At 44.1% G+C, this 11347-nt stretch overlaps 1 non-coding gene across 1 annotated transcript; it reads right to left on the reverse strand.

Moving 5' to 3' along the window:
- Positions 1–7744: 7744 nt before the first annotated feature.
- TRNAN-GUU (transfer RNA asparagine (anticodon GUU)) lies at positions 7745–7818 on the reverse strand. Its single transcript has one exon. It is a non-coding gene; the product is annotated as a tRNA-Asn (tRNA).
- Positions 7819–11347: the final 3529 nt, after the last annotated feature.

Consider the following 11347-nt stretch of genomic DNA (forward strand, 5'->3'; position numbering starts at 1 on the left):
ACCATCACTACCATTGAAATAGCCAAAATAAACAGGTTTTTGTGACCCTAGGCTATGACCTCTTCGGCCTAGGGGCCCGAAACTCACCAGTCATGTTCCCCCTAAGGGTCCCTACAATGCTAGAAAATTTGGTACTGCTGAGCCATTGCTCTTTGAAAAGATGTGAGATTTTGGAAAGTGAAATAGGGAGGCAATGAAATCCTATGGGGGATTTTACCAATTTTGGACCCCTGTAACTCTGGTTTGCAGAGATGTAGGGACCCCATCTTTGGAATCCAAGCCTAACAATATGTCTTCTACCTGCATAGGACATTTCGTGAGATTCAGACGTTGCTAACGGCCATGGCTGAGATTTATGTACGTCACCATCACTACCATTGAAATAGCCAAAATAAACAGGTTTTTGTGACCCTAGGCTATGACCTCTTCGGCCTAGGGGCCCGAAACTCACCAGTCATGTTCCCCCTAAGGGTCCCTACAATGCTAGAAAATTTGCCACTGCTGAGCAATTGCCCTTTGAAAAGATGTGAGATTTTGGAACTGTAAATAGGAGGCCCAATTAAAGCCTAAGGGGGATTTTACCAAATTTGGAGCCCTGTAACTCTGGTTTGCAGAGATGTAGGGAACCCATCTTTGGAGCCCAAGTCTAACAATATTTCTTCTACCTGCATGAGACATTTTGTGAGATTCAGACGTTGCTAACGGCCATTGCTGCGATTTATGTACGTCAGACTCGCCACCATTGAAATTGCCCAAATAAACAGGTTTTTGTGACCCTAGGCTATGAGCTCTTCGGCCTAGGACTGCATTGAACGCGACCCACGCATTGTGCGCATTCTGGACAACACCAATTACTGGGTTTATACCCTTCTGGATCCACGGTACAAACACAATGTTCCAAAACTGCTTGAAGAAAGAGCCAGACAGGTCAAAATGGAAGAATACCAGCAGGCCCTTGTGGAGACTTTAGAGAGGAGATTGACATCCTCCCCCTCCTCTAGCCAGTTGTACGCCGACAGACTGACTTCCGCAAACCCAGGACGACCAGGAGGGCAGCAAACAACACAAGCCGCAGCTAGTGCCCAAAAGGGAATGGTATCGGCAGTGTCCTTGGAGTGGGAAAATTTTCTGACACCCATGCAGCAGCACACAGAACAGCAAGCGTGCAGATCCACCTCCAACACCGATCGGCTGGAGAAGATGGTCAAGGACTACATGTCAGATGGCGTAGCTGTGTTGAACAATCCATCTGCACCCTTCAACTATTGGGTATCGAAGCTAGACACCTGGCACAAACTGGCAATGTACGCAATAGAGGTGCTGGCTTGCCCGGCAGCCAGCGTTATGTCGGAACGCTGTTTCAGTGCTGCCGGAGGCATCGTCACAGATCGGCGGCGTATCCGCCTCTCCACAGAAAATGCAGACCGTCTGACTCAAATTAAAATGAATCAATCCTGGATTGGAAACGACTACGCAACACTCCCGGACCCCAACCAAGTAACATGAACAATGAACATGTGTGATGGGTTAGCGTTTCCGGTCCCTGTTTATTGAACCTCTCATCTGTATTACATTTATGACTGCATGGCGACAAAATGCAAATTGCTATCCGCACGCTTCTTGTCCTCATGCAAGGCCTGGGTTGTTGTGTCTCAAAGCGTGGCCTTCTCCTCCTGCGCCACCCTCCTCCTGTTCCATCACGTGTGCTGCTGCTGGGTTAGCGTTACCGGTCCCTTTTCCTGGAACCTCTTATATGTATTACATTTATGACTGCATGCCGACAAAAAGCATGTTACCTGTGCAAAGAAAACAGACATTTCCCGCATTTAAAAGACAGTTTTCCCTTTAAAACTTTAAAATCGATTTTCTCAAAAACTATAAGCTATTTTTGCTAAATTTTCCTCTTGTACCCACTCCCAAGGTGCACATACCCTGTAAATTTGGGGTATGTAGCATATAAGGAGGCTTTACAAAGCACGAAAGTTCGGGTCCCCATTGACTTCCATTATGTTCGGAGTTCGGCTCGAACACCCGAACATCGCGGCCATGTTCGGCCCGAACCCGAACATCTAGATGTTCGCCCAACACTACACGTGACCCGTTCGGCCAATCACAGCGCTAGCCGAACGTTCGGGTAACGTTCGGCCATGCGCTCTTAGTTCGGCCATATGGCCGAACAGTTTGGCCGAACACCATCAGGTGTTCGGCCGAACTCGAACATCACCCGAACAGGGTGATGTTCTGCAGAACCCGAACAGTGGCGAACACTGTTCGCCCAACACTACAAGTAAGCGGAATATGACACTTTGTGAAGAAAAACAATTCAAATCAATTTCCGCTAACTTGTGGCAAAAAATAAAATCTTCTATGAACTCACCATACTCCTAACGGAATACCTTGGGGTGTCTTCTTTCTAAAATGGGGTCATTAGTGGGGTTCCTATACTGCCCTGGCATTTTAGGGGCCCTAAACCGTGAGGAGTAGTCTTGAAACAAAAATGACCTGTGAAATCCTAAAGGTACTCATTGGACTTTGGGCCCCTTAGCGCAGTTAGGGTGCAAAAAAGTGCCACACATGTGGTATCGCCGTACTCAGGAGAAGTAGTATAATGTGTTTTGGGGTGTATTTTTACACATACCCATGCTGAGTGGGAGAAATCTCCCTGTAAATGGACAATTGTGTGTAAAACAAAACAAACAATTGTCATTTACAGAGATATTTCTCCCACCCAGCATGGGTATATGTAAAAATACACCCCAAAACACATTATACTACTTCTCCTGAGTACGGTGGTACCACATGTGTGGCACTTTTTTGCACCCTAAGTGCGCTAAGGGGCCCAAAGTCCAATGAGTACCTTTAGGATTTCAAGGGTCATTTTGAGACATTTGTTTTTAAGACTACTCCTCACTGTTTAGGGCCCCTAAAATGCCAGGGCAGTATAGGAACCCCACAAATGACCCCATTTTAGAAAGAAGACACCCCAAGGTATTCCGTTAGGAGTATGGTAAGTTCATAGAAGATTTTATTTTTTGTCACAAGTTAGCGGAAAATGACACTTTGTGAAAATAATCACTTAAAATCAATTTCCGCTAACTTGTGACAAAAAATAAAATCTTCTATGAACTCACCATACTCCTAACGGAATACCTTGGGGTGTCTTCTTTCTAAAATGGGGTCATTTGTGGGGTTCCTATACTGCCCTGGCATTTTAGGGGCCCTAAACTGTGAGGAGTAGTCTTAAAAACAAATGTCTCAAAATGACCTGTGAAATCCTAAAGGTACTCATTGGACTTTGGGCCCCTTAGCACAGTTAGGGTGCAAAAAAGTGCCACACATGTGGTATCGCCGTACTCAGGAGAAGTAGTACAATGTGTTTTGGGGTGTATTTTTACACATACCCATGCTGAGTGGGAGAAATATCTCTGTAAATGGACAATTGTGTGTAAAAAAAATAAAAAAATTGTCATTTACATTTATTTCTCCCACCCAGCATGGGTATGTGTAAAAATACACCCCAAAACACATTACACTACTTCTCCTGAGTACGGCAATACCACATGTGTGGCACTTTTTTGCAGCCTAACTGCGCTAGGGGGCCCAAAGTCCAATGAGCACCTTTAGGCTTTACAGGGGTGCTTACAAATTAGCACCCCCCAAAATGCCAGGACAGTAAACACACCCCACAAATGACCCCATTTTGGAAAGTAGACCCTTCAAGGTATTCAGAGAGGAGCATAGTGAGTCCGTGGCCGATTTCATTTTTTTTTGTCGCAAGTTAGAAGAAATGGAAACTTTTTTTTTTTTGTCACAAAGTGTCATTTTCCGCTAACTTGTGACAAAAAATAAAATCTTCTATGAACTCACCATGCCTCTCAGTGAATACTTTGGGATGTCTTCTTTCCAAAATGGGGTCATTTGGGGGGTATTTATACTATCCTGGAATTTTAGCACCTCATGAAACATGACAGGTGGGCAGAAAAGTCAGAAATGCTTGAAAATGGGAAAATTCACTTTTGGCACCATAGTTTGTAAACGCTATAACTTTTACCCAATCCAATAAATATACACTGAATGGTTTTTTTTTTATCAAAGACATGTAGCAGAATAACTTTCGCGCTCAAATGTATAGGAAATTTTACTTTATTTGAAAAATGTCAGCACAGAAAGTTAAAAAAGTCATTTTTTTGACAAAATTCATGTCTTTTTTGATGAATCTAATAAAAAGTAAAACTCGCAGCAGCAATCAAATAGCACCAAAAGAAAGCTGTATTAGTGACAAGAAAAGGAGGTAAAATTCATTTAGGTGGTAGGTTGTATGACCGAGCAATAAACCGTTAAAGCTGCAGTGGTCTGAATGGAAAAAAAGGCTCTGGTCCTTAAGGGGTTTTATGACTGCAGTCCTTAAGTGGTTAAAGAGAATCTGTACTCTAAAATTCTTGCAATAAAAAGCATACCATTCTCTTCATTATGTTCTCCTGGGCCCCTCTGTGTTGTTTCTGCCACTCCCTGCTACAATCCTGGCTTGTAATTGCCAGTTTTAGGCAGTGTTTACAAACAAAAAGCAGGGCTGCTAACCAGCTTGTGATAGGCTGAGAGGAGCTCAGTCTGTGACTCACACGAGCCTGCAGGGGGCGTGGAGAGGGTGTGTATAAAGTCTATCCTATCACAAGCAGAACTGCACATTCCAGCCTAAGTGCCTGAGCCCTACAAAGCTGACAAAGGAAAGAAGATTAGATTATATAACAGAGATAATACAGTCACTGTGCAACTAGGAAAGGCTGCAGTAAGACAGACCACATTAGAACAGGTATAGGAACTTATAGGATAGAAGAAAAAAAGCTGCAAATTGTGTTACAGTCTCTTTAAGATTACTAAAATACTTTTCTCATGGTTGTGTTTTTATTTCATTTAACCCTTTGTGGAAATGGGTAGGGGGAATTTGTACCCCTATACTCATTTCTCCTGGGAGGGGGTGGGCATCTGGGGTCCCCTTCTTAAAGGGTACTCTCAGATGCCACCTTAAACCCCCCAGGGAGTCGTTGCCCCACCTTTTTCTGGGTCACCGGAGGTGGGAAAGAGCCCCTTGTCCATGGATTGGACAAGGGCTCGGGGAGAGGGGAAGGCTTGGCCACCCTTCTCCCCCAAGGCCCCTACACCATGGACCATGCAGGCTGGTATAGCTCATGGTGCGCAGCCCCAGTTGACCGGGGCTCCGCATTCTGGCTATCCCAGCCTGCATGGGGGACAAGAGGTTAAATATGTTTGGGACCCCCTCACCCCATGTCAATTTTTTTTTTTATTTCCCACCTTCTGAACATAAATTAAAAAAAAAAAAAGAAAATATTTTCCCAATGTTCTGTTTAACATATCCCAATAGCAAATTTTGTGTTTCTAGCATTTAAGGGGGGCTTTGCTATTAACTATTAAAGTCGGCGTTTCTATTCGTGATCGTAATCACGACTCTATTCATAATTGGGCTTAGTCAAATTCAAGAAAACTCAAATTCGTGATTGGGGGTATCCGAGCATCTCTACTCACCACTAGCATAGAAGCCTTTTTGTCAGGAATAGCTAAAGGGTAGGTTAGTGTTAAACTTAAATGTAAGGAAGGATTGTTGTTAGGAGTACGCAGGAAGTAGGTTAGTGTTAGTCATACATGGAGGAAAGATTAGTGTTAAGTGTAGGTAGGGGGTAATTAGTGCTAGAAATACAGTAAATGGTGGGAGGTTAGTGCTAGGCATTGATGGTGGGAGGTTAGTGCTAGGGATAGATGGTGGAAGGTTAATGTTGGGCATAGATGCAGGGAAGGTTAGTGTGGGAATAGGATAAGATAAGGTTATATTAGAATATCGGTAAAATAACTAATATGATACTATCTAGAATAGATAATAGATAATGATAACTCCTTCAAGACTGTTGGTAAACCATTTCAGGTGACTACCTCTTGAAGCTCATCAAGAGAATGCCAAGAGTGTGCAAAGCAGTCATCAAAGCAAAAGGTGGCTACTTTGAAGAACCTAGAATTTGACCAGGGGTGCTCGGATAGTACTTTTTAAAATCCGAATTGAACCGGATATCCAGATATCTGTATCCGGTTCGGATATCCGAATCCGACCTTTTAGATATCCGCGTGAACGCGTATATCTGGACGCATTATCCGCGGATATCCGACCTATTCGGATATCTGAATAGAAAAAATGGAAGTGCCCTTTAAAATGATTCCAAAATGTTTTGGAAGGTGAAAATCACCTCCTCCCCCTCCCTGTTTATGTATCTTGTCGGTTAACAGCCGAATGCGCTAACCAATTGCGCCACAGAGACTGTGCACTCAGTTGCTGCTAAATGAGTCCTCATCCACCCCCAACCACCTCTCGGTGGGAGTCCCCCAAGGTTCGGTCCTTGGCCCCCTACTGTTCACCCTATACACATCGTCCATTGGCAAGGTTATCTCCTCCATGGGTTTTAACTATCATCTGTATGCAGATGACACCCAGATCTACCTCCACACCCCTGACATATCCACCACTACCATGGACAAGGTCTCCTCCTGCCTATCAGCCATCTCCTCCTGGATGTCCGCTAGGTTCCTGAAACTAAATCTAGACAAAACGGAATTTATGATCTTCCCACCCCGGCCATCCACAAACCTCCCAGATGTGCATGTCACTGTTAACCACACTACCATTCGCCCTACATCTCAAGCCCGTTGTCTGGGTGTCACCCTGGACTCCGCACTCTCCTTCACTTCCCACATCCAAATCCTCACAAAGTCCTGCAACTTCCACCTTCGTAACAGCTGTAAGATTCGCCCTTTCCTGACCTCTGCCACCACCAAACTCCTCATCCATGCCCTCATAATTTCCCGCCTTGACTACTGCAATGCCCTGCTGTCTGGTCTCCCTATGACTCGAACAGCCCCACTGCAGTCCATCATGAATGCGGCAGCCAGAATTATCCACTGCTCCCATCGCTCCACCACGGCAGATCCCCTCCTAGAATCCCTCCACTGGCTTCCTATCCAGTCCAGAATCAAATTCAAGATACTGTGTCTGACCTACAAATCTGTCCACAAAACCTGTCCAACCTACATTTCCGATCTTACTCAGAGGTACACGCCTAGCCGCTCACTACGCTCTTCCAATGAACTTCGCCTAACCGCCCCCCGCATCACCCAGTCCCATGCGCGCCTCCAGGACTTCTCAAGAGCTGCTCCAACACTATGGAACTCCCTACCTCCACCCATTAGGGCAGCCCCCTCCTTCAACATCTTCAAGAAAGCCCTCAAAACTCACCTTTTCACTCTGGCCTACTACCCCTCACAAGTGCTCTAAACCTACAGATGAACTCTGGTCCCCTATCGTTCGTGTCCTTACCTCTCCCTCTAGATTGTAAGCCTTTGGGCAGGGTCCTCCTCATTTTGTGTCCTACCTGATCATGCACCTCCATTACTGTGAACCCATGCTATGCATCTGAGTGAACCTAACTTGCCTAATCTCCATGCTCCCCTCCAGTGACTGACTAAGCATTACCTTGTACTCATACTGTGCTGTGTGATCTGGTTTTCTTGTATTCTGTATTGTCGTATTGCTGTGTCACCCCTAAATATTGTCTGTAACCTAAATTAATGTTCAGCGCTGCGTAATATGTTGGCGCTTTATAAATACAATAAATAATAATAATAATAATAATAAATGGCTTTCTGGGGTTCTCTTCCGACAACTGTTGAACACAAAAGGAAAGGTCGTCCCTGGGTGGGCTTGAACCACCAACCTTTCGGTTAACAGCCGAATGCGCTAACCAATTGCGCCACAGAGACCGTGCACGCAGTTGCTGCTAAATGGCTATCTGGGGTTCTCTTCAGACAACTGTTGAACACAAAAAGCAAGGGCTTCCCTGGGTGAGCTTGAACCACCAACCTTTCGGTTAACAGCCGAATGCGCTAACCAATTGCGGACTGTGCACTCAGTTGCTGCTAAATGATTTTATGGGGATGTATGTGTGTCTTTTGGAGGGAGGAAGTAAGTCTGCTCCAAGAAGTTTAACACCACTTTTTCCTACAGCAAAGCATTTACTGTGTGGCAGTATAGTGGTGAGCATAGCTGCCTTTCAAGCAGTTGACCTGAGTTTGATTCCTGGCCAATGTATGTGAGCTTGCTTTTGACAAATCCCTGGAAGACAAGATCCATGAACAGGGAGAGGGAGGAGGGAGATCCGGTTTCGGATGCGGATATCCATGTCCTGCGTCCGTAGATAGGTATCCGGATTTTTAAAGAGTCGGATGGCGTAAAAAGTTTGGATATCCGGAATCCGGATGAGCATCCCTGAATATGACATATTTTCAGGTGTTTCACACTTTTTGGTTATGTACTATACTTCCACATATGTTAATTCATAGTTTGGATGCCTTCAGTGTGAATCTACAATGTTCATAGTCATGAAAATAAAGAAAACTCTTTGAATGAGAAGGTGTGTCCAAACTTTTGGTCTGTACTGTATATATATATATATATATATATATATATATATATATATTAATATATTGTGTACTATTTGTAAATCAATTGCAATGGTTTGAAAAGGAATAACTGTAAGTGCAGTCAAAACTAATAATATAAATGGGAAAGTTTGGATGTTTGTTACTCGATCAGGCAAAAATGGCTGAACGGATTTGAATGAAATTTGGCACACACATAGTACATTACCTGGAATAACATATAGGATACTTTTTATTCCCATAACCAAAATGTGGGTGGTGACAAATACAAATTTCACTGGGAAATGTAAACAGCAGCCATTCTTACACTCCATTTTTGTTGATGGCAGGGTTCTCAAACTTTGCACATTTGGTGACTGGGATTAATATTCAGAAAAGTGAGTGGAGCCTACAAAAAACAATTCAAATTCACCTATTGATTTTTAAGGGAAATGTTTTCATTGCTGTCATTCTTGCGCTGTTAATGGCACAAGCCTCAAACATGGTACGGTTGGCCTTTTGGTGACTGGGGTTCAGATTCAGAAAAGGAGATGGAGCCACAGTCAATTAGATTTATTTTCAGTGCAAATCATTGATGCTAAAGACCGCAAAGCTCACAAACTAGGTCATTGAGTAATTGTGTGTTAGGACTAGAAAAAGTGGGCAGAGCCAACACCAGCCAAATACATACCTGGGCAACGCCGGGTGACCAGCTAGACCAAGGCTCTCCATTGGTTTATTAACAGACCAATGGGGATAAGAAGGATCCTCGTTGATCTGTTAATAGACCAATGGGGAGCCTTGGAGCCAAATTAAAATATGCTTTTGGCTCTCTAGCTATACCAAGTATAGCTAGAGCTGCGCAGGGACCGACGATGTGTGGCGCGGGTCGTCGGAGATCTTCAATCAAGGTCACAAGTTAGAGGATATTGGCATGTGAACATTTTCTTAAAGGTACAGGTAAGTATTTCTGAAGATCGCAAGATAGAGGATACTGTCGTCGTGGGACATTACCGAGGATATTGGCATGGGAACATTTTCTTAAAGGAGTTATCAGGCAAAAAAATGAGTTTCACTTAACTGGGGCTTCTACCAGCCCCATGCAGCCATCCTGTGCCCTCACTGTTGCTCTGGTCCCCCTCCGCCAGCTAGTTTAGTTTTTGCCGACCTCGGGGTTGGCAGGCCACATTGCGTGCATTTTTATGCATTCCCGCTGGTGCAGGAACATTAACACATACATTTTTGCGCGTTAATGGTTCAATACGTAAAAATGTACGCGTTGAACCACTAACGCGTGCAAATGTATGTGTTAATGTTCCTGCACCAGATGGAATGCGTAAAAATGTACGCAACTAAACAAGCTGACGGAGGGGGACCAGAGCAGCAGTGAGGGACTACAAGGGCACAGGATGGCTGCATGGGGCTGGTAGAAGCCCCAGGTAAGTGAAACTCATTTTTTTTGCCTGATAACTCCTTTAAAGGTATAGGTAAGTATTTCTGGTTAATTAGGATTAATAAATAAAACATTTCTCGTGGTTGTGTTTTTATTTATTTTAACCCTTTGCGGAAATGGGTAAGGGGTACCTTGTACCCCTATACTCCTTTCTCCTGGGAGGGGGGCGGGCATCTGGCATCCCCTTCTTAAAGGGGACTTCCAAATGCTTCCATGAAACCCCCCAGGAAGTCATAGCCCCCACCTCCTCCTGGGGCACCGAAGGTGGGGAAGAGCCCCTTGTCCATAGATTGGACAAGGGCTCAAGGGGAAAGGGGAAGGCTTGGCCGCCCCTCTCCCCCGGAGCCCCTCATACCATGGACCATGCGGGCTGGTATAGCTGAGGGTGCGAAGCCCCAGTCGGCCAGGGCTCCGCATTCTGGCTATCCCAGCCTGCATGGGAGACAAGGGGTTACAGAGGCTAGGGAGGGGGGACCCACGTCATTTTTTTTTTATTTCTCACACTCAGCACAAAAAATAAGAACATTTACATTTTTTTACAAAATATTGTTTCCCACTATCTTGTTAACATATCCTGCAAATTTGGTGTTGCTAGGATGTAAGGGGTCTTTGCTATTAACTATTAAAGTCGGCGGGAATTGTTTCCCTAAGAACTGTCATTACCGCATTTAAATATATACTTTTTTCCTTTGACCGTTTAAAATCAGTTTTCTCAAAAAGTATAAGGTCTTTTTGAATTTTTTTTCTCTTGTTCCCACTGTTCTTCTTAATATATTTGGCAAATTTGGTGTTTCTACAATGTAAGGGGACTTTGCTATTACCCGCTAAAGTCGGCGGGTGATAATCATGGAATATTTTTCAATTTTCCAGTTTTTCTCAAAAACTAAAAGTTCTTCTTGAATTTTTCTTAAATTATAGCCCCTTATCACCTTTATAATCTATGCGATTTTGGGGATTGTAGCATTTGACATTAATGTTAAAAGAAAATCCGGATCCACGGCCGTGGATCGCCGTGATTGACTCATTCACCCCGAAAATCCAGTTCGAATTCGTAATTCAATTTCAAATCTGGATTTTATTCACAACGGTTCTGAATTTTTTTTTAGCCACGGCCGTGTTTGTCAAATCCGTGGATGAGGGAATCTGGAAATTCCGGATTTACTCGAATTCGTGGTAATGATTGCCACTATTCAAAGCATCTATAGATGTGATCATTACTAGCACAGGACCAATAGAGAGTTAATACTGTCATTGAGGGAGGGTCCCTTGGGGCCTCTCTGGTCCAAGGACCCCGATGCGGTTGCAATCTCTGCGTCTTCTATTGCTACACCACGGAAGATTCTGTATAATAGCTGTTGGCTTACTGAATCCATTGCTACAAAAGTAATTCATAGTAATAACACTTTAAGTTCTTACTTT

Source organism: Hyperolius riggenbachi, chromosome 8, assembly GCF_040937935.1.
Source record: "Hyperolius riggenbachi isolate aHypRig1 chromosome 8, aHypRig1.pri, whole genome shotgun sequence".
In the NCBI taxonomy this organism is placed as follows: Eukaryota; Metazoa; Chordata; class Amphibia; order Anura; family Hyperoliidae; genus Hyperolius; species Hyperolius riggenbachi.